The 12,480-nt window shown below is 48.8% G+C and overlaps 1 protein-coding gene across 1 annotated transcript in view; it reads left to right on the top strand.

The window, feature by feature from the left end:
• The first annotated feature begins 273 nt into the window (after positions 1-273).
• Positions 274-12,480, top strand: part of LOC126574206 (uncharacterized) — a 43,692-nt gene continuing 31,485 nt past the window's right edge. The window contains exon 1 of the mRNA XM_050234259.1: positions 274-948. The gene's annotated coding sequence lies outside the window, so the exon portion shown is untranslated. The remainder of the gene's footprint in view (positions 949-12,480) is intronic.

Raw genomic sequence — 12,480 nt, 5'->3', positions numbered from 1 at the left:
ATCATCATTGCTGTCTTGCGAAGGGATTGGAAACCGAACCTTTTACACTTTAAGAATCAGAATTCTTAAAAACTTGAAAAACTTGAGCCTTCGAAACGGATTTCTTACTCCTCAAAGCGAAAACAGCATCTCCGATTGCATCCAAAACATACGCAGCTGCCATGTAACAGTGACTGTCAAAATTTCGTATTCATTTTTCAAATGTTTGATGTGGACCTCGGTTCCGTGCGCTTGTTTGTGGCCGCCGCTCTCAAAAACTCCCTGAACCGTCGAGCGAAGCGGATCGTCGTTCGTCGTCGAATTTAATTAAAACTTATTTGCCGGATTTTGGAAACGATTTCCACGGACGATTCCTTGTGGTCAAAGGATCCTTGTTTATCAAAAAACTCCGTAAAGTTTTGAGTTATCCCTTTCCCGTACTCCATCGCGTGATTCGTTTTTTGTGCGTCCTGTTCCGATAAAAAAAAACGGTTAAAGAGTTATCACTGAGTGGTGTTTTGTGCTAAAAGCGAAGAAATTAGTGCATAAAATGGGGAAATAATCGAATTCCCCCTAAAAAGTGCATCATTTTCGGCGGAAAACTGGGTCCTCGGTTTCTGCAGTAACAGTTTTCATTCAGTTCGGTTGTGTTGTGGCCAAAGTTTCTTCGTGAAAAGTTAGTGAGTGAAGTTGTGAAATACACGAGCCCAAAAAAAAAGGTTGGCCATCGTGAAAATTGTGTTTTCGTTGCACAACCGTGAAGAGTTTAAGTGTTCCAGCAGCAGCAGCACCACCAGAAGAAGAAGAAGAAGAAATAGAAGCAAAAGTGCCTGCGTCTTTTGGGCCGGTCGCGGAGCGGAAAAGGATCGAGGGGAAAAATCGAGAACCAAGCCGAGTTGCAGCAGCTGCCGGGTCGTTCATGAATCGGCCTCAAGGTCCCCGGAAGGCACAAGGTTCTTCTGGCAAAAGGTAAAAAGATGCTGGTGTTGCTGATGCCCGTTTCCCTTTGCGTTTTCCTCTTTTGCCAAAATTCGCTACCATGGTAACCACGGTCAGAAGGGCCCAGCGATGAAACTCCGTTGCGCAGAAATGAAACTCCGAGGCCAAAAAACGGGATCCCTTCGCCAGCAGCAGCAGCTGTTGCAAGGACGAACGGCTTTGCGCTGAAGGACGTTTCTGGCCTTTTGTTTGCTTCGTCGGCGTTCGTCTCGCCCTTTCCTGTTGATTGCTTTCGCTTCTGCTCTCTTTCTTGGGCATTGGTTGATCTCTTTAAGTAACGATAATGGTCAGTTTAGTTATTGGCTATCATTTCTTTTTTCAAAAAGAAGCGATAAAAAGTTTGAAGATCTAAAATCGCTAATAGATCCAAAAATTGTAAATTTTCGATGAAAACATATGTTCTCATGCGTTAGCCCTTTTTGCCATCCATTTCCCTCGAGTGACCCCTAGCGTGTTTCGATGGCAACGATTGAAGGGGTGGGGCCTACTAGGCGTATTTGATATCTTGCTGCTGGGGGGTGCTCGCGACGGTGACAAATGTTGTTAGCAACCCCGTCCGCACAGGACAAAGTTTTGCCCCCGGGCGAAGCAGAGAGGGTGGTCTAGAACACAATTTCATCCTTTCCTTATTTGTACGACCACCTCCGGCACTCTTGGGCCAACCTGTGAAATGGGTGGATCGATAAAGAATCTTCCGAAGAAAAGTGACGATTGGAAGCGACTGCGGGGAAAACTTTCAACCAAAATGATGACATTATGTTTCCAACTTGCCACTTGCCATTGTGTCCAAATGGCAAAGAACCACAACACAACTTTGCGTCATTTGCGTGTGGCCAAGGGGGTGATGGCCAAGCCCCTGCTGTCCACGGTCGCACGCAAACGTTGACGAATGTCATGCCGGATGCACACGGGCAGGGCCAGAACGGAACGGATTTACATCGGATAAATCACGCGCCCAGGTTTTGCTACGGATTCCCATCGCGCGCACCTGTGCTGTTGGCCTGGCGTCAGAACCTGGGGACCCTCGCGCAAATCGATCGCAGTTTTAACGGCAGGGAGGTTGAGATAGACGCACAACGCGAAACGTGCTGGAGAATGCATTCAACGGTTGATTGGGTTTCTGGAACAGAAACACAGAAATAGAGGGAGAGAGAAAGAGGCTTCCGGCCTGCTATGATGCCCGGTGGTACCGGAAGAAGCGCGTTCCGTGCTGGTGGTGGTGTTGAAGCGATTCCGCGGTTCGGTGGCCACCAACCGGCAGGCTGACAGATGGGTGCGTGCGTCGGTAATTGTGAATCGATCCGATGATGCTGCCTTCTGCTGGCTAAAACACTTTTCCTCGGAGTTCAATGATTCGATGGGCGCCGACAGAAGTCCAGCGTGCAGCACCGTTACTGACGATCTCGAACATGCCGTTGTGCCTAGCGGCCTCCTGTTTTCTCCAATTCCTGCGGGGGGTTTTGTTTGGCCTGTGGCGAAGGCTGTGGTGAGAGGGGTTTTTGGGGTGGGGCGGGGGAATGAGGTTCAAGAACGTTCGCACAGCAAGTGGGCTCAACGAGACTAAGGCACCGGTTTCATGTTACAAAGCATCTACCTTTCGATGAGTGGATGCAGCGAGCTTTTGGGGTTCGCGCGGGGGTAGTGGTGGTCAGCAGCGGCGTCATCGTTAAGGGCGTTGTCGACAGACGTTACCGAAGCGTGCTACACCGATATCTGATCCGACAGCCGGTGGTTGATGTTACCGCAAACCGCACAATAGTTAACCTCTGAGGGGCTAACTGAAGAGGAGCACGGCGGAAAGCGTGCCACGGAATGGTGAAACAGGGGGGAAAGGTGGTACCGTCATCGAGGTTCTCGGTGGTTTGTCACAAAATCACAAAACCGATTCTAGATGCATCCGGATTATGCAAAAAGCGCACAAAAGGCCACACCCTGCAATCGGAAAGGCCACGGTCCAGAACGATGTCGATGGGAAAAATACGAATTTATGTTCCCCCGGAAATGGCGGTATCGTTTTTCACTCCCACGTCACGCATCCGTTCGCCTGAACTTCATCTCATCGTCGTAACAATATCATTTGATGTCATGCCCTAGCCCACAAAGAAGTGCTCATCCGTCTCTCGACAGTCGTGTGGCGCCCACTGCAAACACTTTCAGCAGACCAAGAGGTGCACTTATGATGGCACATGGGACAGCGAGTGGTAGGGTGGGTGGTGTGCTATAAATAGAAGGCTGACGACATCCCCAAGGATGAGAGCATTATGATGAGCTTTCGGTAGGGCCGGAGAAAGGGTTATCCTGATCTGTTCTGGAGAGAGAGACAGAGAGAAGACACGGCAAAGACAATGTCTGCAGGGAGCCTAATGTATAATGTTCTGGTCCGGGGGCCATAACATGTTGACACTTTTTATGATTTTCCTCTTCTGTGTGATCGTGCCCTAGTGCGTGGTCACCTTAATTATGCAAATCAGATACAAACAGAAAATGGAAAACCCTCTCGGGATGGCGTACAGCCGCAGTATGGCCATCGCGATGGCGCTCGGCAACTAAGCTTTCAGGTGTGGTGTGGAGTTTGTAAATAGCAGTAGTAGCTTAGTGAAATGTGAGGTCCCTGTGCACGGTCAGGGTCAATTGGGACAACGAGTGTTATAATGTTGTTGACTGGCAAATCCTTTCCGTCAGCAACATTCGGAACAACGGCCATTTAGCTATCTCGTCATGGCGAGACGCTGTGGAGTTCCAGTGATGGCCGCAGGGGTGTCCCAGAATGGACCAACGGTTTGAAACGTTATTTCTCAGGCTAGCTGCTTCTCCCATGGCCAGTGGAAAGGACTTTTGCAAAATCGATATCGCTCCACTCTCTGGCCGTTGGTTGAACGGTGTTATCGTTCAACGGGGGTAGTGAGTTTGGAGTTTTCCTTTTTCCGTTCACTGGTGCAGTCGGTCTAGTCATGGTTGTGCAATCTAAAATGGGAATTTTTGCTTTTAATTTCCCGTGCTCGCTATCGTGTTTCGCTGGCTGTGTTATTTGTTCTGGAATTGCTTTGGAGAACTTTTCCTCGGTATTCGCGCGGTCGCGCAGATGTCTCTCTTATGACTTTCAGTCTGGAATAGCTAAGAACTGCCGTATTTTATCTTTCATAAGTTGTTCTTCATCTAGGAATAGAAAACATTTCATAAATTTGGAAAGCACTTCAAGTGTCGAAGAGAAATCTGGTGTTGCATCTCCTAGAATTGAATTGAAAACATTTATACAAACGATGGATTCGTCTTTTTATCATTTGAATGAATCGTCTTTTTATGATTTGCTATATTAGTTGAGTTATGTGAGTTATTTTATCCTGAAAAAATATATCATTGTGGCATTAATGATATAAAATAGAGTTAAAAAGAGTTCTATAAGTTTACAACAGCGCATCAACTCATTTTTAACTGACTGCTGCACATCGTTGGGTATCGTTTGTGTGATTTAGTTGACTTTCGCTTCGCTAGACAACTACTTCCCGGAACTGTTTGCGCGTCCCGTGGCAAGGACACGATCAGGTTCCATCGGCTAAATGTGAAAAGTTCTTTCCCTGCATCCTCCTCGAGCAAAACACATAAACCTTTACGGCAGTAAATCGTTTCGGATTCCCCACCGTTTAAAACACTAGAGAAGCTCGAAGTGGACCGTCTTCTTGTGCCGTCGATCCGTTTGAAATAGTCCGTGAAGCCACATTCTTGTACACTCGCTCTGCGCACCCCAATGTGTGTATTGGGTTCCTCGCGATATCTATCTTTGGATTTGTACAAATTTGGAAGCCGTGGAAGTTTCGCGTATCTTTCGCGGATGAGACCGCTGCTACCGGTAGACGGTCGGGGATTGTATCAGCCTTGCAAGGTCGCTGCCTAAAATTAATTCCCCATTAGACCACTTCGCCCGGCAAACGTGTTCCACCAGGTAGCACCAGCTTTATATCGGCCTTGCAGAAGTTCGTTGCCTTTCAAAATGCTCGCTTAGCCTAATCCACGACGGCCTTTTAGGCTTAGAGTATCAAAAGTACATTTAATGTCGTTTTGGATTTCTTTTGATTCTTTTCGTTCGAAAGTAAATACACTCAAGCTGCAATTGCATCGTCGTATATCAAGTATAGTGCTGAATAGTGCGTCGTGGCTCGCCGCTTCGTCACGAGACCGTTCGAGATCACGTTTTACGTTCGCTTCCACCTCGCCTCGCCTGGAGGACAGCTTGTTGTAGCATCTTCCATAAATGGCATGAAGTGGCCGTCTGGGTCGCCTGGTTTCGTCCTGGTACGTCCGTGTACAAAGCCTCTCATTCGTCGCCCTCCCCCAATCATGTCATGGCAAAGTGTGTTCAGTCGAGCGTTCAGCTTTGTCATCGAAATATGGGGTACTGCAATGGACGGAGGTCGCTTCAGGTGTTGAGCAATTACGGCAAATATATCATTCGTTAACTGATGAAATGGAAATACTTTTTTAACTCTTTCAATTCGTTCATTAAACTTTTCCATTTTGTAAACTATTGACACACTAAAAGACGATGAAATGAAAGCTTAATTATGCAATTCAATATAGAACTATTGTAACGGCTATGGTTCATTAAAGGGCAGATAACTGACCAACAACGTTAGATTATTCTTGTGACACTGAATCAACAGAATTTAAAAAAACTGACGACACATGGGGTCAACAGATGTTTGGACATTGTTTCCCCGTTCTAGCTGCACGGGTGGCTGTTGGTCTTTGAATTCCTGCACACGCCTAGCGGTTCTGTTCTTATCGCGGTGTATGGTTATTTTTTGCCGCGAGTTCCTGCTTTCTTTTTCGAACGCAACATATGCCCTCGATTGTGAACGCTATCAATAGCAGCCTGATAGTCTGGCCTCAGTATCAGTGTGCCTGACGAAAGCGACAAGGAACCAGGCACTGCATCTGAATAGAAAATAGCATGAGCAATGACTCATCGTGCCCGTATCGACCGGCCGGGCATTCGAGAGCAAAAAGAAGCGAAACTTACTTCGAACTTCCCGCTGCACTGTAACAGAAAAGGCGCGTTCGCTTGGTCGTACGTTGGTTGTGCCGTTAGAGCGATGGCGTGTGCGATGCATTCCGGTAGTTAGTAATACCATTTAAAGAAACTCGATCCACAATGCGAAGTGAACACGAATTCAGGCTTCAAGATGTGATGTCTTTCCGTTGCGGACAATGTTGTCTCGTCGGCGGTATCGAGGAAGGAAGTTCATGGGAATAGTTCATAGAATTAGCTGAGATTTCGCTCTAGAATTCTAGTTCCGGGAAACTTGTCATCATCGTGTGATGAAGTGGAACATAATTTTTTATGAGTAAGGAAGTGCATCTGTTTTTGGGCTTCATCGTCAACATTCGATGCAGTCCATTTTAATGATTTCTTAAAGCAGCGGGCAGAATATTTTGAAAAGACCCTTTAGCTGTATCTGTGGTGTCCGTGTCTGCTCAAAAATGGACCGTTTATTGAGTCGTTTGACAGCAGCACCGGCAGAGTTACACGGAAACGTTCCCAAGTTCCGTAGTAAACCCATTAGAAAACAACAAAACATAAATCAACAAAATCCACTGTCAGTGGGCCGGATCTGTTCCCTTCGTTCTCATGTTCTCTGCCTTTGGTCGAACGAAGTCAGTCTGCTAGTCGGCTGTATCGCCCTGGCCAGAACGGTCTGTTCTGTTCCGCGTCCCAGTAGCGGATGGATGGACTGCTGGCGGTTTGAGACAGTTTTCTGTTTTATGCTTCGATCGCCACTAATTTATTAGCCCGGGACCAATGCCCTAGGCGTTGGACATATTAAAAAGAGTGTATTTTAACCTCCTTCAGAGAACGTTTCATTGGATTAGAATGGATCCACTGTCTGTTCTTTCTGTCCCGGTTGACAGGCTTTCCGGCCGCGGGTGGCTCCTCGTAGCTTTTAATGGATATAGATGGTGCTGATCATCAAAGAGTAGTTCCAGGAATATATTCTCAACTATAAGGATGCTTATGGTGTAGGAAACACGCTCTACTACATTGTCATTTGTTGATTAATGAAACAAGAGTAGAGCGACAGAGTCTCTCCATGATCTCTCCCGGTTAGATCCAGGAATTTGCGATGTAATCCTGCAAAATAAAGCGGCCAACGGTTGTACGAAAGATGGATGCAAGGTTGACCACAAACGGTCCTAAATCAATTATGGGCACAGTGGAGCTGTGTTAGCGACAGCTGCGGTCGAGCGACATCGATCACTCGCCCACTGACGTCGTTATTGTGGCTCGGTCGCTATTCACAGACTTGGCAGCGAGGGAATGGTGCAGCTGGTGGTCGATGCAGCCACTGGCTAGCTAAGGGACATCGGGAAAAGCAACTCGCCTCGGAAGGCCTAGAATGCAGTGCATCGATGGGATGTGGAAGACTGATGGACAACGGGAAATAGTTGCGATCCAATTAATGCCTCATCAATATCAATTTGATTGACTGACTTTCGCCTCCCGGATCATGCTGCTAGTTGCGCGAACGATGCACAAACGAGCATCATTAGGGTTGAAATACTATAATCCGGTCAACCAATAGGAGCCTCTAATGGAAAGAGTTGCATTTGTCATTAAGCTCATCGAACACTCGTAACGTAAAGGATTTGGACAGCAATGCTGTGTGAAATGTGTGACAGACGATCGATAGTGACTGTTTATCCGATCAACAATCAACGACCAGTCAGTACCGCTTTCAATCGTTGTCTCGATAGATTCCACCGAACAGAACAGGTCACAGTGCTTGTGTTGCTTCCATTTTAACACCGATTTCGACACGAAATTGGTGTTTTGTTTGGATGCAGCGAAGCCAAAACACCACTTCTGTGAATTGTAACTGCAAATCGATTCCAATGTTTAATGTTCTCTTTTCCCCTTCTCTTTTCTCCTGTTTTAGGTAAGCAAACAAACTGATGGACAACCGACGAGACGGCCACGATTCTAGCGAGCGGCAATGGAACAGATTACCGTGTTGTCGATGCTCGATACGTAGTACTCGTTAGAGAGACCCGTGTTCTACACTTCGATCCGGCCAGATCACGATCGTGATGATTGCGTACCCGGCCGTAACTTTCGGGGTCCGTTTTCGCATCTCACACCACACCATCACCGACAACGAGCGGATTGCATCACTGGCAGCAAGCGGCATGATTATCCATCAATGACTCCCCGAGCCAGGTCAGTTGGGGGCTTTTAAAGTGCACCGAGAAGGGGGTACCAGCACGTTTTCCATTTCATACGCACTTCCTACAACGAACGATCGGCAGACCGGTGGCCACTACACCGTCCATCCATCCGTCCGTCCGTCCGGAGGGATTTCGTTCGTGCGTGCGTGCGTGTTGATGTTTTGTTTCCGGCGAGTTGTTTGTTTTGGGCCTGTGGCCATCCTCCCCACAATGGAGCAGCAGCATTAACGGGTGCATTTCGGGTTTCCGCGGCTCACGCTCGCGGCATAATAGGATGATGCGGCACCGCTCGCAACTGATAATGATGATTGCTAGCGTGCTTCTCGCGGGTTCTCTGTGACGCGCGCGCGCGCTCGCCCGCTGCTGCTTTTATCAGCTCTCATTTTCTCGGCATTCCTCGGAGTGCCGCGCGGAAAATGCTACTTTAATGAACCCATGATGACGACGACGACGACGATGACCAGACAGCGGCAACAACCGCCCACCTTTTGCTGATCTCCAAATGGGGTGCGGCGCGCCTCGGTGTTATGCAATTTGCCTCTTTCGGTCAGCCGCAGGCAGTGGTAATCGTAATCGTCGCGCGTGATGGTGCAGAACTGCTTCTTCGAAAGCGGAGAAGGAAAATTTGGAAGCATCCCTCCGAATGGAGGTGCCCGCGGTTTGACGATGCGGTTGCACCCCATTACGCTGTCACCCAATATTGACGGCGCTGGCGAATGTGAAGGATTGATTTTCTTTTGTATCGCTTCCGCAAGATCTCCGAATGCACCCCGACGTCCGCCCATTTACGATGGTGTGGGCCAACCTGCCACTGAAAGCGACCACTAATGAGCAGCTCTCGATACAGCCGGTGGTCGCCGATCCGGTTCGATTGTTCAATTTGTGCTCAAATTGGCCCAAAAACCGGGAAGGGCCACGTTCCGTTTTGGGCGACCGCTGGCTGGCCATAACATGATAACGCGCCGTTGGCATGTGGAGGTACCGGTGCAGTTGCTCAAGCGTCCTCCATTATGTCGAACTAGATGCCGCATTTGACGGGGGTCCAATTGTGACGAGTTATGCTTTCGTGAGCCCAATCCGTCCGTTTTGGGTTCCCGCTCTGTTTGACCATCACCTCCGGCACTGGAAAATCGGTCTTCCAGCAGCGAATCCGGTCCGATCCTGGTTCACGAGATTTGTTGAGAGCACACGAAGCTGTTATGAGCTTCTTTCACACCCCAAGCCGCGTCCGATTGTGATGCAATTTTTATGTCCAAGGCACCTTTTCGGGGGGCCTCCAGTAGAGCTCCAGTAGACGACCGTGTTGATTGTGATAGCTGATGTGAAGAGAGCGCAGCACGCCGAAGGGGGTTTGGCCATTTGTTTTGGTGCATTTTTATCTATATGTTGATCGCACGCGGCGTGAGTCGCCGAAAATGTGTCGAAAGCCTGGTAGCCAACACCGGAGGCACTGGAAACATAGCCTGGCAACCGCAACGACGACGAGGTTGAACGGTTTGGAAGGGAAAGGAAAAGCATTTTTAATCAAAAAGGTGTGAAAACTGGCCCTGGCATCGTGGTGCGCGTGGCCTTACACAATGGTGTGGTCGGTTTTTAATTTTAAAGGCGCTCACACCTTGTAGATTATGAATTTTCCTAACCCACAGACCAGCCAAGAAGACAAAAGTAAAGCATTTCGCCTCCGGGAGGGTTCAGGGTGTGATTTGGGTGTTCATCCTCAAGTTACAAATTGCATTCCAGTGACAAAACAATCCGTTTTCGGTTTTGAAATCGTTTCACATCGTTTGGAGGACTGTTGGAGGTTTTTGGTTGCTCCAAACGAATCCACCTAAACCTCCAGTGCGTCGTTGTCTTTAGTAAAATTGCTCCAATATTGTGCTAATAACCGCACGATGACACGTGGCAGGCTGGTAATCATCCTTTACCCGGAGTCACTTTTCCAGAAATAAAAGTAAAAGTTGACGATCTACTAAACGCCGGCAAGGGAAAAAGTTGTACACAAACCATCAATCCATGTGCGCGGCACAAGATTGCCATTTGGTGTGCGTTGCGGATGGGCCCCGACGCGGCCTATCTGCTGCGCTTAAGTGAGGGTCTTATTATCCACTTAAACGCGCGCCACGAGGTTAACTCGCGACTCGCCAACTGCCAGCAACAGTGGCCCCACATATGGTCCTCCGCTAAGCCGATGCTTTTATGCTTGAAACAACTTTCCCGTGCCCGAGAACGTGGAGGGTGTTCTGGCTCGTTGGCTGACAGGCAGGCAGGCAGGCTGATGTGGTGGTGGTGGTGGTGGTGGTTCAACGAGATACAACGTTCACAGTGCGCGTTCGTTGTTCTGGTTTGCCAGACTTTAATATCCAGACAGCATCGAATCATCCCCCACCCAGACAGTGGAGCGAATCTCGTCGTTGTTGCTGTTGGCCATGTTGTGTATGCTTCATCAAGCGCATAAACATCGCTCCGGGAGGCTCTTTACTCCGCGAAACCGATGCGCGGGATTGCGAATCGTGCTTCTTGTTGATCCGTTCTGATCATCGCTCGCACGAGGTTCGTTCCCTAAACTCGTAAGCTCAAATTTGGAGTTTTAAAGCATGCAATACATAATTACCAAGTCTCTGGCCAGTCCTGGACGGTAGAATTCTCACCAAACGACCAGCATTTCTCACGCGCAGCCCATACACGGAAGCGCGTCGCGGTCTGGTCGGTCGAAACGTGTGAAGCGCGTTAATATGGTTTATGCCGCTTCGTCTCGTCTCAGCAGAAGTGTGTTCTCAGAGGTTTCTTCCTTCGCTCGCACACACAGTGGAAGACACCCGGGTGGGGGCAGGGCAGGGCAGGAAGGTTATTATTTATAAATATTCATGCTCGTGTTTACGCTGCATCGTGCTCGCACGACGACGACGACGATGACGACGACGAAGATGATGTTCATGATGATGGTACGATGCAGGATGGGAGATGCATCGGCTGGGCAAGAAGCGCGGCGAGCATAGAATGCGTTCAACTTATGTGGCAGAAGATCCACCGAAAGACGGACCACCATCTCACATTGGGACTGCCTTTTTCATGCTGTTATGCGGGGATACGTGAGGGTTTGCATGTGGGAATGCGTTACGGAGCTGAGCCTGATAGCTACCGCCCGTGTACGCCAGTCATCCCGGAAGATTGCATTCACGCAGATTGCCTCCGGAATCATGGACGCGGCACGCCACGGCACGGCACGACGCTCTGTCTGTTCCAGCTCCTTGCCTTGACGGTAATGATGGTAAAAGGCGTCGGTTGTGCTGGTGTTTCCATGCCCTCACGCTATAGAGCATTAGAATGGAACGATGATGGTAACCGATGGACGCAATCAGTCGCGCGGCGCATCCTTTCCGAAGCCAAATTACCCTTCCATAAAGCAAGCCTCCTTCACAGCACAGAAGGAACAGAACTGCATCGTTAGAACCTATAAATGAATGTTTAATTTAATTAGCCTGGCGCAACGAGCTCTGTCCATCAGCGATACCAGCCTGGACCCCCGGGAACGCAAGCGTCTCGAAGGTAATGGTGATCCGATGGGCACCGTGGTGCACTTGGGTGGTTTTTGGGGTGGCATAAACAACAACGCCGGCCAGTGCAGACAGCTATAGGCCCAGTCGGTCTATTATTAGGCCACGGTGGAGGCGCATTTTTATGAGGTTATGGTCGCACTGTTCTCCTTGCTGCAAACGGACACAGGAAGCCCTTAAATGGAGGGAGAGGCCACTGCAGCAAGTAGCAGGAACATTCGAATCAGTGGAATGACAGAGAGAGTCCCCAAGTCACTGATATGAGTTATGGTGGAGATGGCACTTCCGACGGAAAGTATGCGCTTGACCGGACTGCGTTCGTAATTGGTCTCGGACTTTGCGGCCTCGTCTCGACACAACATCTCGAGTGGCAGTCTATGCTCAACATAGCTTCTTGAAGCTGCTGCTACTTCATCAGGAGAAGTGTGAGAGAGAGCGCGAGATCGAGCCATGGACTTATGGAGCACCAGAGTGCTCATGGTCTTCGGAAGACCGTGGGAGTTTTTGGGATCTTAAGCCAAGGCCCCAATTTAGGGCCCTCGAACGGCGCTAGTGCGCTTAAGATAAGGGCGCCTTGTACCAGAGTGAACTAATTGAAGTGCTCCAAAATGATTTACGAGGAATTATTGAATTGTTGGATTGGATGACTGGGAGCCTCAGAACGTAAGAATTTTAAATGATAAATGACCCCTCGCTCGCTAGCGAAGAGGCCACTATCTTGAATTTA

The sequence above is a fragment of the Anopheles aquasalis genome, chromosome 3 (assembly GCF_943734665.1).
Source record: "Anopheles aquasalis chromosome 3, idAnoAquaMG_Q_19, whole genome shotgun sequence".
Classification (NCBI taxonomy): domain Eukaryota; kingdom Metazoa; phylum Arthropoda; class Insecta; order Diptera; family Culicidae; genus Anopheles; species Anopheles aquasalis.
This window is presented reverse-complemented; position numbering and strand designations above follow the sequence as displayed.